The 23,962-nt window shown below is 40.7% G+C and overlaps 1 long non-coding RNA gene across 1 annotated transcript; it reads right to left on the minus strand.

Moving 5' to 3' along the window:
- Nucleotides 1-9: 9 nt before the first annotated feature.
- On the minus strand, nucleotides 10-22,732 carry LOC115284349. Its single transcript, XR_003905168.1, has 7 exons — nucleotides 22,560-22,732; nucleotides 21,496-21,563; nucleotides 19,735-19,847; nucleotides 3,510-3,707; nucleotides 3,234-3,368; nucleotides 1,016-1,092; nucleotides 10-604 (listed from the first exon to the last, which is right to left on the minus strand). It is a non-coding gene; the product is annotated as an uncharacterized LOC115284349 (long non-coding RNA).
- Nucleotides 22,733-23,962: the final 1,230 nt, after the last annotated feature.

Below are 23,962 nucleotides of genomic sequence, written 5' to 3' on the forward strand. Positions count from 1 at the left end.
TTTAATTCTTTGGCAAGCGTGCCCTGGAGATGGGCAGTCCGCAGGGAAGAGCCGTAGTTTTGGAAATACAGGGTTGGTGGCATTCTGTTTAACGATTCAGCAGCTGCCTGAGATGAAGTTGAAATTCTAAGTAAGGGAGGAGGAGGAGGACGGGAATCAGAACTACTTCTCAGGCGATGCCGTGGAAGCAAGTGCAAAATGCTGCCCTGTTTCATCACGATGTGTGTGGGTTGTGAGAGCTCTTTTCTGAGTTGTTCATCCATTACATGATTTTTAGCAGCGTGCACACGATGAAATCCACAAGGGCACTTTAATAAGTGCCTTCATCTGCATCATTTAGAATAAAACTCTCCATATGGTTTTGAAACAATGAGAAAGTGCAGTCCTTGGCTCCTTGGAATATAGGAGGGTGAAACTAACAGGTAACTCTCCATATGATTTTGAAACAATGAGAAAGTGCAGTCCTAACTCCTTGGAAAATACAAGGGTGAAATTATTAGGTAAGGCTAACTCACCAGCGAAACAGCTAGTTTTCTACAAAAGTGGCAAAGGTCATTATGTGTGGGCGCTAAGAGCTTGCTAGCTGGATAATGCTGCTTAGGAGCTGTGAAAATACAAAGGGGAATATTTCCTTCAAAAGCTGAAAATTAAGACAGAAAACCATCAAGCAATTTTTGTGGGGAACACAAAGAACCATTGAACCATTTATACATTATTTTCTGTCACACGGACATACCCGCAGAATAATTTTTTATTAACCCTGATGAAGAATTAAACTGAGAAAAATTTAAAAACGGCATTTCACGGAAGAGTAAATGTATCATAAATCTGAAGAAGAAATTTCTCTTAGGAGGTCCGTATAGTTGTTGATGCCCAAACTATCATGTTCAGCTGTACCAAATCATTTATTGCTCATTAATAAATTGATGATCACATCATTACTTTCCCACAGAACTTTTACTCTAGTCACTGATGTTTACAAGAGGGGTCTTGAAATGTTCGGTTTTATATCTACCTTTTTCAGAAGAAGCCTTTTTCTTTTGCTGTCAGCAAAACTCTAGCTAGGACCAGCCAGTTAGAAACAGAATCCACCTACAAGGTTAAAGGAGAAATGACAAGTTCAAAGCCTTGCAAGAAAACCCCGCACTAGGGCCGACGATGATATTGGCCAAATGTCTTAAAAGCTGAAGATCAAAAAAGCAAATGGAAATTGGGCCTTAAAAATGGAAACAATCTGAAAGGGAAAATGACTTGTAGCTGAGTAAGAGCCATGGAAATAGTCATGAACACATTTTCTGGCTCAGTTCTCTCTGGGTCAGATCGGGAGGGAGGATGAACTCTTTGGCCACCGACCCATTGAAATATCAGAGCTTGACGCCCATCCACCTTTGTTCATTTCTCTTCAGTATATACCTTGTGGCTTTCCCAACGGACGGTCACTACCCTGCTCTACTATCTTTTTCCTCTGGGTTTCTCGGAGTTTATCTGCTCTGAAGGGATGTGAAGAGGTGTATGGTTTTTCCCGGTTGGAATTTTCTAGCCTTTTATTCTGTCAGGGGCGGCAAAGAATACCATCTGCTCCCCTCTCAAGAAAAAGGCTTTGCCTCCGCCCACTGGGTTCCAGAAGGCCAGTTTCTGAGCCTATCAATAGGCATCTCGTGACAGCAACTCTTTTCCTTGCATCGTGCTTTTCAGAAAGGTCACTGTGCAACGTGTGGTTACTTTACTGGCTTGTCGTTAACGTTGCTGAAGAAGAAGGGTTCCCTTTACATTTCCTCCGGGTGCCAAAAGGAATGAAATTACTCCCGCTGCGATTTCACGTGCACTCAGGGTGCTGAGAAGGAGGTGTCTCTCAGCTGGATAGGAAATCTTTTAAGGGATTGCTTCTGAGCCTTTGATTTCTGGTGCTGCTTTCAGGTTGTCTCTCTCTCTCTCTCTCTCTCTCTCTCTCTCTTTCTTGGGAGCTCTAGTGGATATTTACTGGAGTCGCCCAACATCTGTTCACCCCAAAAGAGATGGGTAATCCCAAGACGGGTCCTGCCTCCTCCCTGAAGAATCTGAAGGGACGAGGGATTTCCTCTCCCCTCTCTGGGCAGCAGGAGAGCCAGATGGAAGTCCCATCCAAAAGGAGTGGCCAAGACATGCAGACATCCAAAGGTTATTCTCCATGGTTGCTCTGGAAGGGAGAGCCCAGAGGAAACAAGAACCAATGTCAGGGGCAACAGAGCCCAGCCCCATTGCCCTGGGGACACAGGGTCCAAGAAGACACCTTTAGCGATCTGCTCTTTCAGGCTACGTCCATATTCACCATTTTATGAGCTTTGATCTCCAGCTCTCCTTGTGATTTTGTGAACTACCCCCTCCATCATCATACCCATCAAGATCCTGCCAATAAATTCCTTTCTGCTTTTATTAGCTAGAGACAGTTTCTGACTTTGGCAACCAGGTGTCCTGACCTGAGCTTTCTATTTTCCAAATTTAGGCAAACCAACATCATTGGCATACAGATGGAATTGTAGCCTTGACTTTTTCTTAGTCAATTCCTCCAATAGACAAATGGATTCAGATTCATCGACTGTCTGCTATAGTCTGTTATAAAATTTCAAGTGCGGAAAATTCCCAACAAGATCCATGGTTCTTATATACCAGCACTTACTGAGGTACCTACTGAGAACCAATAACATTTGGTGTCATATCTACATGGATAAAGATAGGAGTGTGTGTGTGTGTGTGTGTGTGTGTGCTTAAAATCCCAACATATCAGCAAAATCTGCTAGTCATGGTTTTTAATTCTCTATGAAACTACTAATCTGTACCATCCTCTTGAATATGATAGTATTCATTCAAAAATACCTATCCATAATAATCACTTCTCGGCCTTTTGGCTAAGATCAAATGCAAAAATACTTATCCATAATAACAACTATTTAATGCTTGTTTACTTTCTGCTGGGCTCTGAGAGAAATGTTCTATATGTATGATCTCTTTCACAGAGATATGCAATAATCCTGTAAGGTGAATGCTATTATTCTCTTTTATACTAAAGCTTTTTCTCAAGTTAATTTATTTATTTTTGAGAGAGAGACAGAGAGAGAGAGAGAGAGAGAGAGAGAGAGAGAGAGAGAGAGCAAGCATACAAGTGGGAGAAGGGCAGAGAAAGAGGGAGAGAGAGAATCCCAAGCAGGCTCCGCAGTGTCTGCACAGAGCCCGACATGGGGTTCGAACCCACGAACCGTGAGATTGTGATCTGGTGTCATCAGAAAACTCAAGCTCCTTCCACTTCTATTGTGCTCATCATTCTTGGCTTCAGTTCCCCGGCAAGTTATTTCATGAACCCAAGATAGCCGGTGGGACTCCAGAAATCGCATCTAAATTCAGGAATCAAGAGAAAGGGAGGAAAGAGCTTGCTCTGTGCCTGCTTCTTCAATCGGGAGGAAGATTTTTCCAGAACCCCCAGGGGCTTCCCCTTGTATCCCATTGACCAGAACCTGGCCACATTCCTACCGCACCCGTAGTCTCTGTCAAAGGAAGCACTGTTGCAATGGCTGGCTTGGCTTCATGATGACCCATGTCCTGAGCTGGATATGTGGCCCACTAGACATAGTCAGATTCTTAGCGATCAAAGAGGATGGCCCGTAGGTGGGTAGATAGCCGGTAGCATCTGCCACAGGGAGAGCCACCTGATATACTTCAGAGTGTGACCAATGCTGTGAGGCAAACACAAGAGCAATGAGATAAAGAGTCACTGAAGTAACACAGGAAGAGGACTGCATTAATGGGGTGACCAGAGTTGGGCTCTCTGTGGAGATGACATTTGAATGTAAATGCTAAGAGCAAACCGGGAACACGGAAATGCCAAGGTGGCTGGAAAGAGGGAGAGGGACAAGTAATAGGACATGGGCTGGAGATGAAAGTGGCAGCCATATACATCACAAAGTTTTATTGGCCAGTGGAGAGAGTTTGGGTCTTCCCATTTGTTGAATTGTGTCCCCTCCCAAAACCATCCATTCCAGGCTTAACCTCCAGTACCTCGGAATGTGACTTTATTTAGAAATAAGGTTGTTGCGGGGGGTGGCTCAGTCGATTGAGTGTCCGACTTCAACTCAGGTCATGATCTCACAGTTTGCAACTTCGAGCCTCACATTGGGCCGGGCCCTCTGCTATCAGTGCAGAGCCTGCTTCAGATCCTCTGTCCCCCCTCTCTATGCCCCTCCCCTGCTCACTCTCTCTGTCTCTCTCAAAATAAATAAATCAACTTAAAAAAATAAATTCATTTATTTAAAAAAAGAAATAGAGTCTTTACAGAGATAACCAAATTAGTACGAGGTCATCACAGTGGGCCCTACTCTGATATGACTGATGTCCTTATGAGAAGGGGAATTTTAGACACAGAGACGGACACGGACCGAAGGAAGATGAGGTGAAGACACACAGGAAGAAGATGGTCATGTGACTGGAGTGATGTATTTGTAAATCAAAGAAGCTCAAAGATTGCTGACAAACAACAGGAGATAGAAGACACAAGGAAGGATCCTCCCCTAAGGCCACCAGAGAAAACACAGCCCTGCTGACATCTTGGTTTCTGGCCTCAAGAACTGTGGTGCAATACCTTTCTTTGTTTGACACCACACAGTTTTTGATACATTGATATAGACAGCCCTAGGAAATGAACACAATTTTGTTTGCAATTGAATAAGAATCTGTTGATGAGTTTAAAGCAATCATTGCCATGTTTAGAAGCTCACTTTGACTCACATGTAGACGGGTCATGGGCAGATAAGGTGGGAAAGGGCAGAGGGGAACGAGAGAGGTCACTGAAGTCTCCCAAGCAAGAGAAGGTGGTTGGCTGCCCGAAGGTTGAAGTAGAGAAGTGGAGTGAAGTGGACAGATAGGGGATGTACTATACAAGACTTGCTTCTGAATGAAATGTGGACTATACCAAAAAGAGAAGAATCCAGAACCATTTCTGTCCCATGGTGGACAGAGGGAAGCACAGGGTTGGTGAGGGGCAAGTTTGGAGTCATTAAATTCAGTCTGGAAGAGGTTCTGTTTGACAGTCTCAGAAGACATCTCTAAGTTGAAATGTAGAGAAGATGGTGCAACACACAAACCTGGATTTCAGGGACAATTTCAGAGATGGCGCTATATATATTTGAGGGCTATCAACCAACTGAAGGTATTTAAAGCCACGTGGCTGATTGAGATCACCGAGGGAGAGAATCCAGCTAAAGATTAGGAACTGGGATGGAGCCCTGGGCTCACTTACAGTGACTGAGATTGAAAAGAAGAGCCAGAGATGTAGGAGGAAACCAAGAGAGTGGGTTGTCACCAGAAAACAAAGAATAGTTTTGTTTTTGCTTTTAAACACAGAAAGAGAGCAGAGAATAGGGGCAGAGGGAAAGAGAGAGAGTCTTAAACAGGCTCCATGTCCAGCAAGGAGCCCAATGCAGGGCTTGATCCCATGGCCCTGGGATTATGACCTGAGCTGAAATCAAGAGTTGGACACTCAACCCACTCAGCCACCCAGGCATTCAAATAAATAAACATTTTTAAAAATGGTTTTTCAAAGGTGGAGACAGGGCATCTGGTATTTTAAAAAGCTCTCCTTGGTTTCTCAAAAAAGTACAAATAGGGGGTGCCTGGGTGGCTCAGTCAGTTAAGTTTCTGACTTTGGCTCACATCATGATCTTACAGTTCATGGGTTCGAGCTCCATGTCAGGCTCTGTGCTGACAGCTAGCTCAGATCCTAGAGCTTGCTTCAGATTCTATGTCTCTCTCTCTCTCTGACCCTCCCCTGCTCATGCTGTCTCTCTCTGTCTCTCAAAAATAAATAAAAAACATTAACAAAAAAAGTTTTTAAAAAAGTACAAATAGAACCACCATATTATCCAGCAATTCCACTCCTGGGTATATATTCACAGGAAATGAAAAAGCAGGATATTGAAGAGGTATATGTACCCCTGTGTTCAATGTAGGATTATTCACAATAGCCAAGATAAGGAAACAACCTGTGTCTGTAAACAGATGAAAAGATAAAGAAGATGTGACACACACACACACACACACACACACACACACACACACACAGAGGAATATTATTTGGCCATGAAAAATAAGGAAATCCTGCCATTTGCAGCAACTTGGGTGGGCCATTAGGGTATTATGCTAAGTGAAATAAGTCTGACAGAGAAAGACAAACACCATATAACCTCCTTTACATGTGGAATCTAAAGAAGCTGAAACCTCAGAAACAGAAAGTGGAGGTGGTTATCAGGAACTGGGGGTGTGGGAAACAAGATGTTGGTCAAAAGGTACAAAATTTCGGTTAGAAGATGATGAATAAGTTCTGGGGATCTAACATACAGCATGGGTATTAGAGTTAGTTAATAATACTGTATTATTTACTTGAAAGTTGCAAATAGAGTAGATCTTGAATGTTCTCACTACAAAAAAGAAATGGCAATTATGTGACGTGATGGAGAAGTTAGCTAAGGCTATAGTGGTGATCATTTTGCAAGATGTGTGCATCAAATCAACACATTGTACGCCTTACACTTCACAATGTTTTATGTCAATTACATCTCAATAAAGGTGGAGAAAATAAAGAATAAGAAGACAAGGAATAAAAATAAATTAATTAAAATAAAGTTTCCCTTACAGCATCAAAAGCACAATCCATCAAATCATTAACCGATAAGCTGGACTTCATTAAGATGTGAAGAGAATGAAACAAAAAGCCATAGACTTGGAGAAAACATTTCCAAAAGGCACATTGGATAAAGGGCTGTTATCCAAAATATGTGCAGCAAGCTTATACTCAAAAATAAGAAAATAAACAACCTGATTTAAAAATGGGCAAAAGACCTGAACAGGCACTTCACCAAAGAAGATACAGCTGGCAAATAAGCAAATGAAAAGATGCTTCACATCATATGTCATTAGGGAAATGCAAATTAAAACGACAGTGAGCTACCACCACATGCCTATTAGAATGGCCAAAATCCAGAACACTGACAATACCAAATGCAGGCGAGGATGTGGAGAAACTGGAACTCTCATTTATTGTGGGTGGAAATGCAAAATAGTACAGCCACTTTGGAAGACAATTTGGCAGTTTCTTGCAAAACTAAACATACTCTAATCACGTGATCCAGCAACTGTGCTCCTTAGTATTTACCCCAAAGAGCTGAAAGCTACACCATACAAAACCCTGCATGTGGATATTTATAGCAGCTTTATTCACAATTGGCAAAACTTGGAAACAACCAAGATGTTTTCAGTAGGTGAACAGATCAATAAACTGTTGTACATCCAGACAATGGAATACTATTCAGTGCTGAAAGGAAATAAGCTATCAAGCCACGACAAGACCCAAAAGAATCTTGAATGCATATTACTTTACAGTTTTATGTGTCAATAATACCTCAATAAAGCTTACATTTTTAGAAAATGCATATTCCTAAGTGAAAGAAGCCAATCTGAAAGGCTACATACTGTGTGTGTGTGTGATTCCAACCATATGGCATTCTTGGAGACACAAAACTATGGGGATGGTAAAATGATCAGTGTTTGTTTGCCAGGGGTTGGTGTGGGTAAAGAAGGAATAGGCCAAACATGGAGAATATTTAGGAGAGTGAAAATGGTCTGTAAGATACCATAATGATGGATAGATGTCATTATACACTTGTCCAAACCCATAGAATGTCCAGCACCAACAGTGAGCCTTAATGTAAACTATATGGCCTTTGGGTGACAATGTTGTCAATGTATGTAGGTTCATCAGTTGTAACAAATGTACCACTCAGGTGTGAAATGTTGATATGGGAGGGCTGTGTGTGTATATGGGGGGACAGGGGAAATACAGGAACTTTCTGTACGTTCCACTCAGTTTTGTGGACTTAAGTCTACTCTAAAAAAATAAGGTCTATGTAAAAAAACAACAACATAGCACACCCCCTTCCTTTCCTCCCATGAAATATTACCCAATTAAGCAGCCAGCCCTGAGGAGCAGGGGAAAACTCTCCAGGCAACTCTAAAGCACAATTAGAATTTAGAACCAGTCTTTAACCATTATAAAAATACCCCATCAATTCAATAAGCAATTCACAATGTAAATTCAAGCTAATGAACCACCGCATATGTACTAATTTTAGTGAATAATCTCTTTTGGCATGTTTTTCACCATTTTATGAGAATCTTCAAAGCATTGAGAGGACATCTTTCTCCTACAGCATACTGCACATCTCAGCAAATACATAAATCAGGACAATCTTCAGTTTATAAAAAGATGACGAAAGAAAAAAGACTCTCAGCCCTAAATTTAAGCACCTTTTGAACTTTATAAAAAGTGATTTAAGAGCAACATTGTTAGTGCAATCAAAAAAGTAAGAGTTTTATCTAGCCCTTTTCTTTTTAAATACATCCTTCTATCTGTGAGTTACTCCCAAAAGATAATGAAAAATCATTTTATACACAAAATTAGAAATGCAAAGATTCAAAGTAATCCGAAGAACATTCGAGAAAGAAAAAAAAAAGGACGTATTTAGGGAGGAAACAAATCCTCTAACAAAATGTGTCATCTTGCTGTATTATGGTCTTAAAATTAGCTCTTCCTTATGTAGGTGAGAAATAGAACTAAAACCATCAGTTAGTACTGTGCCATACTTCTGGGCATGAGGGGGGCCTCCATGCTAGAAGGAAGGACCCCGATATCCATTTTATTTCAAAGGTCTTAGTCCTCACTCCACAGGAGCCCTCAATAATATCCGACACAAATGAACAACTTTTCAAATTTTTCTTCTCTCGGTCTCCATCATGTTATATGATCCCCTCCAACCCTGGCATCCTTTTCGTTCGTGGCCTCAATGCTCTTCACTAACACCCACCTGAATGATTTATCTAGTTCATGGTACCTATGTTACCTCGACATCAATTTCTGTTCTCAGCCAAGTTTCTGACCTTCAAAACAAGAATTTACACTTATTCCTGAGAAAGCACCATTTAAATATCCCATCGCACGTCGCACTGGGGTACCAAGTGCAACTGATTATACTCTAAGTCTCCACCATTACTTGCACCTTTAACTCAATTGCACCACTGATGCCCCAGCCTGGAAAATGTCATTAGCTCAGCAATTTGGGCAAAGTCGTTAACTCCTTACAACCTTAGTTACTTCATCTGTTTTATGGGTAAAGAAAACCGATTTAAGAGGCTTGGCGTGAAGGTTATTTAAGGCATTGAACTGACATGATTTCTTTCTTTTATTAAATTTTTAATGTTTTATTTATTTTTGGGAGAGAGAGAGAGAGAGAGAGAGAGAGAGAGAGAGCGTGAGCAGGGGAGGGTCAGAGAGAGAGGGAGACACATAATCTGAAGACAGGCTCCAGGCTCTGAGCTGGTAACACAGAGCCTGACGCGGGGCTCAAACCCACAAACCGTGAGATTATGACCTGAGCCAAAGCCAGACGCTTAACTGACTGAGCCACCCAGGCGCCCTGTGAACTGACATGATTTCAAAGATTATCGCTGTGTGTTGTACCCCTGCTGGAGAACACCTAAGGAAATGATGAACTCAGCCCCACCCTCAAACAGGCCCAATGCCTTTGACTCCCATATTAATAGGCCTATACTAACTGGCAGGCTTGGAAGTAATGACTTTCTCTACAGAATGAAACCGAACTGCTTCAGTCATATTTGAACTTCAACTTCTTTTGTTCTTCCTATAAAATAATAAACTCTGCCGTCAAATCTTATTTTCTCGGATTCGTAAGTTTCACGGTAGTAAGAAATATTCACTTCCTTTAGTACCCAATGTGACATTCATTTGGAAATATATTTTTAATTAGCTTTGCATGTCTCAGTGTGATCAAGTACAAACTATATTCACTAGTAGCTCAACAAGTTCATGTTAGGCCAGTTTTAATCTTACTTAAGGTCAATTTCACACAGAAAGAATTATTATGAGAGTTTGTACTGACAGCTTCTAATTCCTGTATACTTTTAAAAGGATGAATAATCAATGTCTTGATGTTCAAAGATAGATTGTATTTCTTGATCATCCCCCCACTCCCCCCCACAAAAAGATACCACTCATCATAGTTGACATTGGCACTTCTTTATTTTTTCCCCAAAGAATTTTTTTCACATATTGAACCATTTCGCAGACCTCTGAGAAATTATTTTCAGATCTTTTTTCAGTCCCACTCATTCATTTATTCCACAGATCATTTTTTGAGCAGTGCCATGTCCTGTTTTAGCCCTTGGAGACAGTGTAGCAAAGGAGAACACAAGGTCCAAGCTCTCATGAAACTGAAATCCCATGAGGGAGGCTGACAACAGGCTCATAAACATACAATATACTTTCAGTTTTGGTAAGTGCCATGATGACAATCAAACAAACAAAAAACAATAATAAAAATGGGGCTCCTGGGTGGCTCTGTCGGTCGAGTGTTGGACTCTTGATTTTGGCTTAGGTCATAACTCAGGGTTGTGGGATGGAGCCCTGCATCAGGCTCTGCATTGGGCTCTGTGCTGGGCATGGAGCCTGCTTGAGATTCTCTCTACCCCTCACTTCTTTCTGTTCCTCCCCCACTGGTGTGCACACACACATGCTCTCTTAAAAAATAGTAATAATAAGGAGATCCAGAATGAAGGGGACTACTATTTTGGAAATGCACTCACGAGGAAGTGATATTTGAATGGAGATATGGGCGAAGGTAAAAGAGAGTCATGTTGGGAGAGGATCATTCCAGGCAGAAGAAACAGAGGAAGAGTAGAAGAAATAGGCGGGAGCCAAATCACGCAGAGCCTTGTAGCTATGATGAGGCATTTGAGAGTATTCTAAATGATGTGAGAGGCCATTGGGGAGTTTCAAACTAGAAGGTGACATGACCTGATTCAGGTTTATAAAGGATGACCCCAGGTCTTTTGCAGAAATAGACAGAAATAGGAGGCCAATGCAATGAAACATGATTAAATTCTGATTGTATTTGAAAAGTAGAGCTCTTGCAGAACTGGCTGAAGGACTGAATTTGTGGTTTAGGTGAAGAAGAGGAATAAACAATGACACTTGGGTTTTTGGTATGAACAACGTGTGATTGGTTGGTGTTCCCAATTCACTGAAACAAGGAAGATTAGAAAATGAGTATGGTGGATGAGGGAGGCAGAACCAAGAATTGGGATTTGAGCATGATAGGACATCTATTGTGCAACAAGGAAAAATGGCTGGCACATAGACCAGACCTGTAGGAACATCATTCATTGGAAGAAAATTCATGGGGACAGGATTGGGGCAGATACATGCGTTCAACACTGCCCCTCCCACTGTGGGGTAGCTTCATCTCAGAGGCCAGATATTGGAGAGGGGCATGGCTTTTGGGATGTGAGGCTTCTGAGCTGCATGGGTAGAGAGGAACCCAGACTCCCAGACTCTTCTGATGATGAGGGGCCAGGATGTAATAGCAATGTGAAACGGTAGAGCCACACTCCATCTCTACCCTGCCAGCTTCTCTGCTAGCATTAGGAAAGGGAGTGAAGGGTCCAGACGATGCACTGCAGCTGTAGGGACAAAGGAAGGCAGCAGCAGGATTTGTCACACTAGTGCTCATGATTAAATAAGCACCAGCTCCAATTTGGGCATGTTTGGAGGGCCGAAGTCCAAGTCTCATGGTTGACCAGGATTGATGTCCTTAAGTACTAAGCCTTGTCCAGTTTCTACGGAGATTTGCAAGAGGCCAATTTCCTCTCTACAGGGGATAATTCACAGACAAATTAATACTTACCTCGTAGTAACAAAAACTTGGATTCAGTTGGTAATGGTGGAGTGGTGAAATGTGCTTGGATTCTGGAAACAGTCTGAATGTAGATTTTTATTTAAAAAAAAACAAACAAACCCCAAAACCTTGCTAATGGATTGATCTTATGAGTTGAGGGGAAAAGAGGGACCAAGGAGCTGATTTAATCATGTTGTCACTGACTGAAATAAGGAAGGTTAAAGAAGTGTGTAGTGAGGGTAGGGGTGGAATCAAGGAGGTTCTGACCTGGAAATGGCAAGTAGAGAGAAGGACAGCACCTGGAGTTTAGGGGAGAGATCTGGGCAGTGGATACAAAATTTGGAGTCATCAGTATGTAGGTGCCTTTTAAAGCCACAGGACTAGGGGTGCCTGGATGGCTCAGTCAGTTAAGCATTTGACTCTTGATTTCAGCTCAGGTCATGATCCCACAGTTCGTGAGTTCGAGTCCCATGCTGAGATGTGTGCTGACAGTGCAGAACCTGCTTGGGATTCTCTGCCCCTTCCCTGTCCTCTCTCTCAAAAATAAGTAAGTAAGTATTTTTTAAAAATTAAAAAAATAGGGGGGGCTGGGTGGCTCAGTGGGTTGTGCGTCTGACTTCAGCTCAGGTCATGATCCCACGGTTTGTGGGTTTGAGCCCCGCGTCAGGTTCTGTGCTGACAGCTGGGTGCCTGGAACGTGTTTCAGATTCTGTGCCTCTCTCTTTTTCTGCCCCTCCCTGGCTCATGCTCTTTCTCTATCTCTTTCTCAAAAATAAATAAACATTAAAAAAAAAGAAAAACAAGCATTAAAAAACTAAAAAAAAAAAAGAAGCAACAGGATGGGATCATCTTAGGAGCAAATAGAAAAGAGAAAAGGGCCACAAATTGAACTCTGCCTGGGTTATAATCAATATTTAGAAATCTGGAGCAGACCTAATACCCACTTCTCCTAATCCCCGCTGGACTCTTGGTCACCCACTCAAAAGAGGGAAGACTCGAGCACAATGTATTCTCAAAATAATGGCTGTGACTTACTGCATAAGGCAGGCCTGAGACTGACCGGAAACCCCATGTTCCAAGGCAACGGGGGAGTATTTTTACAAAGACGGATACGAAACATGACGAACACACAAATCTGAAGCCACAGCTTTCTCTCCACTCCTCCAAGGAGAATTACCTTCCAGCTGAACAGAAATTTGGCAAAATTCATACTCTGCCGACTCTTTCAGAGATTTTCGTTAACATTATATAATTATCTCAAAGTATTTTTGAAGATTTGTTTTTCTTTTGAATGCCACATTTTGTCCTATGTTTAATGGGGCTATATTTTACTCTGTCCTCCCATAAAACTACAGAGCTATTAAATTAGTAGACATTCCCTTCACGTGGTATGTGTAGTTTCTGCTTCAAGACGAGGGCTTCCAGACCAATTGTTCCACTTACAGAGCAATGATGTTTCATATATGGGTATTCTACCACAGATCATGCTTATCTTCTTTAACACTTTATATTCTCGAATACTCTAGGGAGACATCATCAAGGAGATTTGAAAATGCCATTGACCTTCCCTCCATTTTCGAATCCACAGCCAAGAATTGGTTGTGGCCTAAGCTAAATGAAGTAGACATTAAATCATGATTAGTAATACTTGGTCAGGAACCGAAAGAGCTGTGGTTGGTAGGAATGGAACCACAAACATGCCCAACAATGTAAAATAGGGAACTACTCTGGTCCCTCTTTGTTCTAGCTTATTTCTTCCCTTCTGAAACAAAAAGAGCACTAAAATGTAATGGGTTCATTTCTAAATCTGTCAGGTACAATCTATGTGTGAGAATAGCCAGGAAATTTCTGAGAAAATAAACAAGAAAACATCTACTGCTCACCCAATACATTTCTCAGCCTCCTTGTTGTTGCTGAGGTGATGTGACTGGATCTGGCCAACAGGCAGAAAAGGTGTCACTTCTGGGTGAAGCCATTTAAGATCTCGGGCACCAACTCTTCACTTCTTTCTTCCCATACTTTGGGTGACCCGAAGGCCATGTATTAAGATGGCAGCATTGCCCATGGAAACAGTTTGTATCACTGAATCTCTCCATGGACGACAACTGGCCTGGAGCATTGCCTGACCCAAGGTGGAATCCAGGTAAACGTGAAATAAATCTTTGTTGTGCTGAACGACAGAGATTTGGGTGTGTGTGTTTTCCCATAGCGTAGACGTATATAGTGATTACGAAAGAAAACTTTTCTCAAGGGATACTGCAAAATGGATTAAGGAACTATGAAAGGGCCAGATCAATGGACTATGAACGGGTTCATAAATAGACCCAAGTCTACTTGAAAGTTTAGTATATGACAATGATGTCTTAAATCCGTGAGGAAATGCGGATTACTGGTGCACGTCTAAGTTAACAAATTAACCCAAAACTTAGTGTTCCAAAACAACAATAATCATTTATTGTCTCTCACAGATTTAGTGGGTCAGGAATCCAGATGGAATGTCATGGCAAGAACATGTCTCCATATCCTGCATCAGTGTTTAGAGCCTCAGCTGAGGCAGCTCAAAGGCTGAGTCACACAGCATCACTTCTGCCACGTTCTGTTGATCAGGCCAGAGGTTCACCCAGATGCCACCTTTCAGTGGAGAAGTATCGATGTCATAGCATAAGAAGGTCATGAAGGGTGGAAAAATAAATTTACATGTGCTTGCCATCTTTGAAGAATACACATCTTTGAAACATTTGCCACAGTGGAAATGGGTAATCTGTTTGTTAAAGAACCAATGCTACTTTTGGACAAGCTGAAGCTATGCCCTCCTACTACCGAGATGAGACTCACAGATAGGTTCTTACAGATATGGTTAGAACAGATGACCGAAAGCCTAGCTCATAATTACCTAAAAGAAGAGAGGCAGCAGATAAGCTTTTCGAAAATTAAAGATGTTTTGGGAGAAGGTCCTCAAATTATAAACTAGTATACAGGCTAAATTACCATGTACATTATTTTATTTAGTTATCTTGTACTTTTGGAAATGATTTGGGTCATTTACTGAGATATGGCTAATGGTCAGAGCCTTGAAAAATTCCAGACCAAAGATATTTTTGTGGCAGCATAAGACATAGAGTTTCGGGCTTCTGTTTCCTATGTGTCTAGGGACTGTAGCAAATGAAAAACAGTTTCCTAGAAGAATCTTGGCCTTGCCCATGGTGTGCCCATGTCTCACCTTAAAGCAGAGGTAAAAGGGCACCATATTCAACCCTACTCCTAGGCGATTGATTGCCCACAAAAGTATTCCAGCATACAAAGGCTAACTGTCACAATGTATCTCAACAATCTCAAATCCTCTGTTGCTGGTTTTCATTTAATGTTTGTCTGAAATTAAAAAAAAATGTCTAGGGAAGATCACTTGAGAGGTATAGAATTCCCCCTGTAGCCAGCACTGTTCATTACTCTGCCCAGAACCTTGGGGTCCCTTTCCTCAACTTCTCCAACCCTTTTTGGGAAGACTGACCTCAAGCCACTGGAGCTGCTTTGCCCACGGGCATTAGAGCAGGAAGCATGTGGGAGTTTACATCCCCCCACCCCCACCCCTCTACACCCACCCTTTGGCCAATGACTGATGGGTGCAGGAGAACAAGGTCGAGTTCAGACTGAGTTGCAATTTCTCCCCCAGAGCGCCCCTCGGGATCAAGTTCAGGCCAGGACGTCCCTCGAACTCACACCTTTGCTCAACCTCTTCCCTTCTTCCATCTGGTCCACCCGACTCCCTTGCCAGTTTCTCCTGGGAACACATTTTATATAAATCACATTTTGAGTGCATACATTTGAGTCCTCAAGTCAGAGTCTGTGTCTGGAGAACAGGACCTAAGTGCTATCCATTTCCTTAGATATTCTGCTGTGGGGAATATGTTTAGGAATTCCCTGAGCCCGCACCGATGGGTTAACAAGGCAGAAAGAAATAGAAAGCCACAAGATTAGGTACAAGATTAGGTAAACAAGATTAGGTAAACAAGATTAGGTAAACAGGGCAAAGGCCCCCAGTATAGGACAAAGGTATAGGAATAGAAAGCCTCAGGGTGAAAGCATCCAAAATTAGGTAAACAAGTTTAGGTATTCATGGGGTGCCTGGTGGCTCAGTCGGTTGAGCTGTTGAGTGTCAGGCTTCAGTTCAGGTCATGATCTTGTGGTTCTTGGGTCTGAGCCCCGCATGGAGCTCTGTGCTGACAGCTAGCTCAGAGTCTGGAGCCTGTCTTCGGATTCTGTGCCTCCCTCTCTCTCTGACCCTCCCCTGCTCAGGCTCTCTCTCTCTCTCTCGCTCTCTCTCTCTCTCAAAAATAAATAAAACATTAAAAAAAATTTAGGTACTCAGGGCAGAAGCACCCCCGAACTTAGTACAGTAGCAGAAACCTGCTTTCACAGGAAAGAAGGAAGGAAGGACAAAAACAGGAAAACAGGACTTTAGCCCCCAGCTGGGCAAAGTTGCTCAAAGCAGAGCTAATTAGCAAAAGAAAGATGCCTTGTTGACCCTGAGGTGGCCTGCTCTGTCTTTCTTGTCCCCTAGGCAAGTGGGTGGCACCTCAGGCTTGTTGTAAACAAACATCTGCCTGTGGCCAGGATTTTTTTTTGTATAGACCCAAACCCCTAACACCACATATTTTCAAAACCCCTTTTCCCTCCCGCCCATGAGTGAATGTTCATGATTTCATTGTCTTTTTGTGCCTGTCCATCACACTTGTAAGCCTTCTGATTCTAATAAAAAAGGAGCAAGGACCCTTACTCCGGGCTCTTGTCTCCTCCTGGACATTAGCCTCTCTTGCATTTTAATCCTGCATCCCACTCTCTTGCTGGACAAGAGAGAATACCAGACCCAGAGTCTATGACATTCTATTCTCTTTCTGTGAATTAGGGCAACTCTCTAGAGAGTGGGATATGTGGTATAGTTCTTTTTCTTTCTTTCTTTCTTTCTTTCTTTCTTTCTTTCTTTCTTTCTTTCTTTCTTTCTTTCTTTTCTAACTTAAATTCAAGTTAGTTAACATGTAGTGTGGTATTGGTTTCAGGAGTAGAATTTAGTGATTCATCACTTAAATAGAACACCCAGTGCTCATCCCAACAAGTGCCCTCCTTAATGCCCATCACCCATTTAGCCCATCCCCTCCATCAACCCTCAGTTTGTTCTCAGTATTTAAGAGTCTCTTACAGTTTAGTTTTAAAGAATCAGAATCTACACACCAATGAGATCCCTAGGAGAGCTATGTGTACATTAATGTTCCAGAAGCACTTTTCTGAGAAATAGCTTTATGAACTGGTTCAAGAAGAAGTAAGACCCTGGAATATACCAGAAATAGAAATGAAATAGACTGGAGTAGACCAGAAATAGACCATGGAAGAAATCACAAACCTTGTCAAAAATGAATTATTGAGTTATTTTCATTTTTATAATATTCCAATGCTATTTAAATAATTCCAAAGTAGAGAAAGCAATAGAAAGCTTCCAACTCATTTTATGAAGCTAACAAAGCCACGCTATTAAAACCTGATAAAGATGAAACACCCAGAGAAAAAGCTTATTAAATAGCCCAGCAAATAGGTGGAAACAAAAATCCTAAATATTGCATTCATTAACTGAATCCAGCATGAAAAGAAAAGAATAGTACACCACAATAAAAAACAGTTTATACTAGGAATGCAACAGTTACTTAATACTTAAAAATCGATTCACATAATTTATCACATCAAGGGAGAAAACAAAATTCAACCAACATCCCAAATTAATTAGGCAGTCATAGCATTAAATATCCATTAATTACCAATATGTGTAGTAAACTGGGACTAGATGAAAATTTTGCCCACATGATAAATAGCATAGTTTGCAAACCAACAATTGACATCATTCTGACAGGCTTTTCAACTGAAGAGAGGAATAACGTCAAGATGTTTAACATCATCACTATTCTTTTTCTTTTGTTGTAAGTTCCAAAGGACATAAGAGAACAAGAAAGGAAATAGGAGGTATGAATACTTGGAAGAGAATAGAAGTAATGCCATGTTGGATTTTTTTCTTGAACCTTCAAGAAAACCATCCATGAACATATTATAACTACAAGGGAGTGATGGATAGCAACACAAATATACAAATATCGATAACTTTCACATATTAAAAAATAAATATTATTTCATTCACAGAATGAACAAAAATATATAACCTATTTACAAGTGATCTGAACAAGAAATGTGCAATACTGTGTAAAGAAAACAGGGACGCCTGGGTGGCTGTTGGTTAAGTGTCCGACTCTTGATTTCAGCTCAGGTCATGATCTGATGGTTCGTGAGATAGAGACCTGCATCAGGCTCTGTGCTGATGGCCTGGAGCCTGCATGGAATTCTTTCTCTCCCTCTTTAACTGCCCCTCCCCTGCTCATGCTCTCTCTGTCTCTCTCAAAAATAAATAAAATAAATTTTAGTAAAATAAAAAAAAAGAAAGAAAGAAAACAAAAGAAAAGTAGCCTTAAAAGAAGAGTTTACAATGCAATGCAGAGAGACCCCGTATTTCTGGATAGGAAAATCCATTATTACTAAAGTGTTAATTCTTCCCAGTTTGCTTTATAAATGTGATACATTTCTAATCTAGTCCAACACCAACTTCACATTCTTGTAACTTGACCAAATGCTTTTCAAGTTTATCCAGAAGAATAAACATGCAAGAATAACCAAGAAAAATTTTTTAAAGAAAAATGAGAAGGGACTTGGAGCCAAATGTTGAAATATATTATAAAGCCGCAATAATTTGAACAATGTGGTATGGACACAGGACCAGCCAAACAATTCAAGGTAACAAAAATAGAAAGTCCACAACAGACACAGGAATGTTTAAGAATTTAGCATATGATAGCTGTCTCATTTAAAACCCATATTTATTATAGAACTTGACTAAATATTTGTGGAAAGATTCATTTAATTTCATTATATTCCAGAATAGATTTCAGCTGGGCTAAAAAATGTAAATTTTTAGGGGGAAAAAAAAGCATGAACTGTTCCAGGAGAGAATATAGATACACATTTATGTAATTCTGGAGTACAGGAGGCTTTTCTAATCATAACACTGAAAGCAAAATCACACACAAAAAAGCACTGGTCTCTTTGATTGTATAAACATATTAACACATAAAAGAAACAACAATATGTATTATAGACTCAAGCCTGATGTGCTCCTCTGCTGGAAGAGCATAAACAAAATTGGAAAAACATCAGTACTATATAGGAAGTAAAAAAAAAAATAAAACTATACACAACTCCAAAAAAGGAAGGCTGAAATTGGCAAAGGCCATGAAAAGGTAATTCACCAGATTGCAGAGCCCATTGCTTTATTTTTAGTGAAAGTTTAGCTTCTTTAATAACAGAGTGCAACTCAAAATAACAATGCTGTATGCATCGCCCTTTGTGTACCCACCTGAAGAGGATGAAATAAAATTATGATATTCAAATTTTGTTAAGGGTGCCAGCCATGAGTACTCTCAGATACAATCAGCAAGAGTGTAAATTTTATAACATTCTGTATAGAAAAATGGTCATATATATATATATATATATATATATGTATATATATATATATATATATATTTCAAATTTGGACCATTGGGCTTCTGTGAATTTGTCCTCAAAGAAATAATAATACATTTTCCCAATGGTTTATCTATAAGTACATTCACAGCCTCATTTCTTATAGTGGCCAATCTTGGAAACCAACTCACTATTCTATAATAAAGAATTGGCTCAATAAGGAAATGCCTTTATCTAATAAAATACCTAGAAGCTATTAAACGCATTTTTAAAAGAATATTTAATGACATGGGCAAATGTGCATGATATATAGTTTAATTAAAAACAGATTGAAAAATAACATGCAACTTGAACCTTTTGTTAAAAAATCACATTCATGTATATAATATAAGATAGGAAAAACACATACCAAGATGTTAACAATGCCTTTTTCCTGGATGCTGGGATTTCAGATGATTTATACCATCTTTTTTTCTGGCTTACCTGTATGTTTCACATTTTCTTCAACGAACACGCACTCTTCTATAATCAGAAATTGTCGATATATTAAAATTAAGTCAAGAATGCTTTTCATAAGTCAAAAGAGAGAAGCAAGCAGGCTTGTGGACCTCTTGGTGTGTCTTACGGAAAATCTGTTGTCAGTATATATTTGTCATGACAGGCAGTGCCTCCTTCCGGGGAACACCCTGGAGAGATTCTTATCCATTTTTGACAAGAACAACCAATGACAGTTGCTCTTGTCCCGAGCAGTTGACCTGCTTTTATCTGATGGACCCTATGAACCATGTAAACCAGAAAGCTTGGAGACAACCTAAGTTCACCTCTGGAAACAAGGGTATGAATCTATGTGACATGTAATTGTTCCATTTAAGAACCTTGTCATCTTGTATTTTGTGTATTCCGATAAGGTAGCTGAAGTCTTTCCAAGAAAGACACAGAATTTGTATAAAGTAGTAAGTACACCCACTAAAGGTTGTGAAGTAATAAAAGGATTTCCCAGCATGCAAGAATCATAAAGCCCAGCAGAGGAGAGTCGGTACTAGATCAACGAAAGAACTAATTTCTTAAACAACTGAGAATAGGTCATTCATTCACTCAACTAACATTATTTGAGAGGCTATGATGTGCCAGGTACTCTTCTAGGTGCTTTGAAGCCATACAATGAATAATGAGAAGACCACATAATTCCTGTTGTTCTGGGCTGAATTGTGCCCCTTCTCTGTTCATGTGTTGGAGTCCTAATCCCCAGCACCTCATAATGTGACTGTATTTGGAGATGAGGTCTTCACAGAGATGATCAAGTTAAAACAAATGTGGCGCTCCTGGGTGGCCCGACTTGAGCATACTTGACTTCAGCTCAGGTCATGATCTTACAGTCTGTGGGTTTGAGCCCCATGTTGGGCTCTGTGCTGACAGCTTGGAGCCTGGAGCCTGCTTCTGATTCTGCATCTCCCTTTTTCTCTACCCCTTCCATGCTCATTCTCTCTCTCTCAAAAATAAACATTAAATAAAAACCCCAAAACGAAGTCATTGGTGTGGGACCTGATCCAGTAGGACTGATGTTCACATAAAAAGGGGAACTTTGGACACAGACACCAATTGAAGGTAGTTAACGTGAAGACACATGCATCTACAAGGGCAAGGAGATAGACCTGGAACCCATTCTCCCTCACGGCCCCCCGAAGGAATCAACACTAACAACGCCTTGAGTTTAGACTTCTGGCCTCCAAAAGCATGAGACAATGAACTTTCTTTGCTTATGTCATCCAGCCTGTGGTATTTCATTAAGGCAGCCCTAGAAAATGAAGCCAGTCACCACCAAGGGGAAAGGGAACCAATAAGTAAACAAACAAGTATATAATTATGCGTAGTGAACTGGCCGGATTGAGTACTCAGAAGGCTTGCTGAGGGGATGCACAGTGTAAGCCATGACCTGAAGGGATAAGAAGGAAGAGGCCCATGACTTGGGGAAATCATCCCAAGTAGAGGGGTGGCACCCATGAGAGTCCAGAATGTAAGAGTCAACCTAGGCTGAACCGGTCCGAGGAGGAGACACGGGTGACAGTCATCAGAACCCACTAGGATTCTGCTGTCACTTGTGTGGGAGCAGGTGTGGTGAAATGTACTGAGTGCTCAGTACCCAATGTGCACTCCATCATTCATTACTCACTTGCTTTTTTGGTCTAGTCCTTCATTGTAAAGAGTATCTTCTGTCACAGACACACGAATCCAGAAAGGCTGGTAAAGAGAATACAAAGACCTTCATCCAGGATTCATTTTTTTCTCTTCTTCATTTTTTTGGTCTGTTTATTTATTTATTTAAAAAATTCCAGTATAATCAACATACATGTGTTCTATTAGTTTCAGGTATACAAGACAGCAATTCACCAGTTCTATACGTCACTCGGTGCTCATCACCACAAGGGCACTCTTAATTTTGGTAAAGATGCATCATGAGCAGATTTCTGTATTCATTTTATACACAGTACAAAGACAAGACTAAAATGGCTTCAAGACATTCATTCTAGTTAAGCAAAAGCCATTTTTTTTTTACGATCTAATGAAAGCCATCTTTTTTCCACCCCTCAAATCAGTTCAACAGAAAGGAGTTCTTTAAAATGAAAAAAAAAATCCAAGAATATTAAGAATATGCTATGAAATTTAAAATTTAATACTCCAGCCTGATTCTCCACTAACTTTCTGTTTGTGCATTTTTAATGTAGACATATGGCATTGAGAGCCCATCTAGAATACTAATAAATAAATAATGGCTGAGCACGGCTGAGGGAACGCCCAGCTATGTGCATAGATTAAAGTAAGGCCAATTTCGGGGCACCTGGGTGGCTCAGTGGGTTGAGCATCTGATTCCTGATTTCCACTCAGGTCCTGATCTTGTAGTTCATGAGTTCAAACCCCCTGGTAGGCTCTGTGCTGACAGTGCGGAGCCTGTTCGGGATTCTCTCTCTCCTTCTCTCTCGCTCTCTAAAAATAAACTTAAAAAAATAAAGTACGGTAAATTTTGAACATACTCCCTTGCCAGTTTGCAATAGAATGCTAATAGTATTACTCTTTTCATCTCGTTCGAATACTTGTGAAGAGCCAAGTAGCCCCGCCCCCGGGATGTCTGTTACAGGTACAGAGTCCCAAGGACCAGTACCCACAGGAGGTGGAAGTGTTCTCTGGCAGTTTTCAGGGTCACTGAACATTCTCCAGCATGAATCCAATATGTCCTACCTGTCTTTGTCCACTCCTACGGTCTCCATCATACTATAGGTTGCGCTCCATTGAGAAGTCAATACTTTTGAAATATCAGGGAATCTTGCTGGATGGTTTCCCAACAGCAACACAGGGGAACTTTCCAGCCAACACAACAGCCATTTCTCAATAGGTCTTTGCTTTTACTTCCTTATAGCTTAACCGACTGAGCCACCCAGGCGCCCTACTTCTTTATAACTTTTAATACAGTTGGCCATTTCCTCCTTGAAATCGTCTCTGCTCTCAGCTTCCGCAATACCCCATTACTGCAGCAATCCTGCTTCATCTGTGAGCGTGCCCTCCGTGACCACACCTTGGGCATCCCTATCTCTGTGGTTCCATGTGAAATCCACTGATTTACATATTACGAACAAATCAATGCCCCTCTCCTCTTCAAAAACTCCCTAGACCATCCCATATTGATTTGACCTGCCACTGACTGCATTCTATTTATATCACTTTGGTCAATAACCAAATACAGCTCTTGTAATGTAGCCTTATATTTTAGTGAATTCTTACACTCTTCTTCTTCGAAACAGAGAGGGGGAGGTTAGCAATTTGAGATGTGACCGGATGGTCCTCCCCACTCCCAGGCACAGGCATCAACATAGGGAGGAAAGAATTGTTCGAGCAGAGTAAATGGAGGGAAATGTGCTCAGTTTTTGAGTTTTGAATATAAAAATAGGTTAAAAAATTCTTTTTATTTAAATTCAGGTTAGTTAGTTGTTAGTAGTGGTTTCAGGATTAGAACCCAGTGACTCATCACTTACATAGAACACCCAGTACTCATCCCAGCAAGTGCCCTCCTTCATGCCCATCATGCATGTAGCCCATCCCCCCATTCACCTCCCCTCCAGCAACCCTCAGTTTGTTCTCTGTATTTAAGAGTCTCTTATGATTTGTGTCTCTTTTTATTTCTATCTTATTTTTCCTTCCCTTCCACTAAGTTCATATGTTTTGTTTCTTAAATTCCACATGTGAGTGAAATTATATGATATATGTCTTTCTCTGACTGACTTATTTCACTTAGCATAATACCCTCCAGTCCTATCCACATTGTTACAAATGGCGAGATTCCATTCTTTTTAATTGTGGAGTAGTATTCCGTATTATATATATATATATATATATATATATATATATATATATATATAATTTATCCATAATTTGGACATTGTTGATAGTGCCGCTATAAATATTGGGGTGCACGTGCCCCTTTGAATCAGGATTTTTGTATCCTTTAAATAAATAGCTAGTAGTGTAGTTGGTGGGTCATAGAGTATTCTTATTTTTAATTTTTTGAGGAATCTCCATACTAATTTACCAGGAAAAAAAAGGCTTTTGAAACTTGGGGAAGAGCCAGTAGTTAGAAAGCAAAGGAT

This window comes from Suricata suricatta, chromosome X, assembly GCF_006229205.1.
Source record: "Suricata suricatta isolate VVHF042 chromosome X, meerkat_22Aug2017_6uvM2_HiC, whole genome shotgun sequence".
NCBI lineage: Eukaryota > Metazoa > Chordata > Mammalia > Carnivora > Herpestidae > Suricata > Suricata suricatta.